The sequence below is a fragment of the Neophocaena asiaeorientalis genome, unplaced genomic scaffold (assembly GCF_003031525.2).
Source record: "Neophocaena asiaeorientalis asiaeorientalis breed wild unplaced genomic scaffold, Neophocaena_asiaeorientalis_V1.1 scaffold160, whole genome shotgun sequence".
Taxonomy (NCBI): Eukaryota; Metazoa; Chordata; class Mammalia; order Artiodactyla; family Phocoenidae; genus Neophocaena; species Neophocaena asiaeorientalis.
In genome coordinates, this window is record NW_020175675.1 from 496,205 (window position 1) to 499,465 (window position 3,261).

At 37.7% G+C, this 3,261-nt stretch overlaps 1 pseudogene; it reads left to right on the plus strand.

Annotated features, from left to right (window-relative positions):
- The first annotated feature begins 2,676 nt into the window (after window positions 1-2,676).
- LOC112390860 (uncharacterized) lies at window positions 2,677-2,786 on the plus strand (annotated as a pseudogene).
- The last annotated feature ends 475 nt before the right edge of the window (window positions 2,787-3,261 follow it).

A 3,261-nucleotide genomic window follows, 5' to 3' on the forward strand; every position in this document is an offset into this window, starting at 1 on the left:
CTCTCTTTCATTTTTTTAAATAGAGGTATAATTGATATATAACATTCTATTGGTTTTAGGTGTATGACCTAATGATGTGATACGTGTATGCATTGAGAAATGATTACCACAATAAGTCTAGTTACCATTCGCCAACATACAAAGTTAACTTTTAGGATTCACTCTCTTAGCAACTTTCAAGTATGCTCTGCAATATTATTGATTATAGTCAACATGCTGTAAATTACATCATCCTGACTTATTTATTTTATAACTGGGAGTTTGTACCTCTTGACCCCCTTCACCCTTTCCTTCCATTCCCCAAACCCCCTTCCCTCTGGCAACCACCTACTCATTACTTTATTCAACAAATTTTTATTAAACCAGGCTCTGTTCTATGCTCCAGAGAGATGGCAGAGAACAACAACAATTTTCTGATTTATTGAGATTCTATTCCCATGCAGGATAAGCAAATATGTAAATAAATAAGTAACCTGTACACTATGTTAGGTGGTGATAAGATTTTTGGAGAAAGTAAAGAAGGACTTCCCATTCGGAGATTCTGAAAGGCAGAAAAAAAAAAAATAAACTGCCTAGGGACCACAGGGATTGAGGTGTGCCATGGCAGCAAGCTCCTTGGGTTTTCTTATTGCAGACTTTATATCCCACACAGAGAACTATAGAAGCCTCCAATCTGGGACTGCCAACAGACACAGACAAAAAAGCTCCAAGAAAAACCTGTTCTTCTGGAACATGCATTTACCATTTAACTAAGCAATTATACCCTTGGGCATTTGTCCCAGAGAAATGAAAACTTACGTTCACACAGAAACCTCACACAAATGGTCAGTGCAGCTTTATTGTTAATGGTAAAAAACTAAAAACAACCTAGATGTCTGTCAATGAGTTAAATAAACTCTAGGACACCCATACGTTGGGCTCTAAGTCAGCAGTAAAAGGAACAAACTATTGATACAATTAGGATAAATGTCCAAGGAATTATGTTGAAATAAATAGCCAATTCAAAAAGATAGCCTGCTATATGATTCCATTTATATAACATTCTTGAAATGACAAAAATATAGAAATGGAGAACAGATTAGTGGTTTTTAGGGGTCAGAGATGGGGTGAAATGAGATGGGGTGAAATGAGATGGGGAGATGAGTGTGGCTATAAAAATGTGACACGGGGGACTCTTGGGGTGATGGAAATAATTCTGTACCTTGTCTGTGTTAATGTCAATATTCTGGTTGTGACATTGTACTGCAGTTGTGCAAACTTTTACCATTGGGGGAAACTGGGTAAATAGTATATGGAATTTCCCCATATTATTTCTTACAACTTATTGTGAGTTTACAATTGCCTCAAAATGAAAAGTTTAAAAAAGGAAAGGGAGATAGTGAATGTTAGGACAAAGTGGAGACAAAAGGTGTCATGGAGCAAGTGACACTTGAGCAAAACCATGAAGGAGGAGAGGGATCCAACCTGGAAATTATCTGGGGAAGAGCATCCCAAGAAGAGGAAAAAAAAGAGTAAATTCTTGTTTATCAAAAAATAAAGAGGGGATAGCATCTGCAGAATGGTGGGCTAGGAAGCTCCAAGCTCTCATTCTTCCAAGAAATATTAAAAACACAACTAGAGACTGTCTGAAACAACTTGATACAAGCTCCAGAAAATAGTCAAAGATTTACACACTATGAAAACACCCAATCAAGAAAAAAAACACATTTATTCACACCTGCCCCACCCGCTTCTCAGCATGGCAGTGGCCTTGGTTTTGAGAAGGTGGAAGCTCAGTTACCATTCCCCTTCTTCCATCATATCTGGAGGGAGCAGAGCAGATGTTATTTGCCATCTACTGTGTATACCTCTTCTAACCAGTCTGGGGATACTTGAAGGACTGCTGTCAGGTGCTCATTTGTTTTGCATAACTCAGAATCCAGGCAGGAAAAGTGCTCATAAAACTACAAGATGGACATACAATATACTACCTAAGGCATAGAGAAGAAGCTGGAGTGAGACTTTTTGGGAAATTAAAGTATTCAAAAGCAGTCATATGTATGGCAGAATTTAGAAAGCCATTCACATGCACAGGACTTTTCTCAGAAAAGTCCTGAGAAAACCTTCAGCTTTCACCTGGATTGATCCTTAAGCTAAGCAGTATAGGAATGCAAAGACTGGAAGAGGTGGCTGTTGTTCTCTGTCTCCCTCTGTGTGTGTGTCTTTCTCTCTCTCTCTCTCTCTCTCTCTCTGTTTTTTCTTGTTGTTGTTTCTTAGTTTCAATTCCTGTCATTAAAGGAAATCTCTGTCAAACATTAGCTGAGCATGAGTTAAAGGAACAGAGAATTCAGTGATCACACACATCAAGGAATAGTCTTTGCATAATAGTTTGAAAAATTCTCAAAACAGACTAACATAACCTTCAACAATATAAATATCAAACCTTGGAGAAAGAAGATAACGTGATTTCCAACGTTACTGCATTATAACAGTCACATGGCAAGCTTTGAAAAAAGAAATTACAAGTTATAATAAGAAACAGGAAAGCACTGCTCATTCTAATGAACAAATTAGGTTGAAAGAAATCATTCCTGAGTAAGCCCAAAACATCAAACTTACTACACAAAGACTTTAAAACAAATGTTTTAAATATGCTAAAAGTGCTAAGGAAAAACACAAAGAACTGAAGGAAATCAGCTGTTATCTGAAAGGAGAAAAGGTTAGTTTTCCCTTGATGCATGGAAGAGGCCTTCAGGCCTGACAGTTAAGACACTGTCATCTACTTGGTGACATCTAAATATGGTTAAAAAATAATTTTAAAAAGAATGAAAGGGGGCTTCCCTGGTGGCGCAGTGGTTGAGAGTCTGCCTGCCAATGCTGGGGACATGGGTTTTTGTCCTGGTCCAGGAAGATCCCACATGACACAGAGCAGCTGGGCCCGTGAGCCATGGCCGCTGAGCCTGCGTGTCCAGAGCCTGTGCTCTGCAACAGGAGAGGCCACCACAGTGAGAGGCCCACGTACTGCAAAAAAAAAAAAAGAATGGAAGGAAATCAGGAAAATGATGTATAAACAAAATGAGAAAATCAACAAAAGTTGGAAATTATAAAAAGGAACTGAACAGAAATTATGGAGCTAAAAAGTACAGTAACTGAAATAAAAAGATTAACTAGAGGGATTCAAAATCAGATTTGAATAGACAGAAGAAAGGTTTAGTGAACTTGAAGATAGACAATTAAAATTATCAAGTCTCAAGAACAAATAAATAAGTAAATAAATAAAGA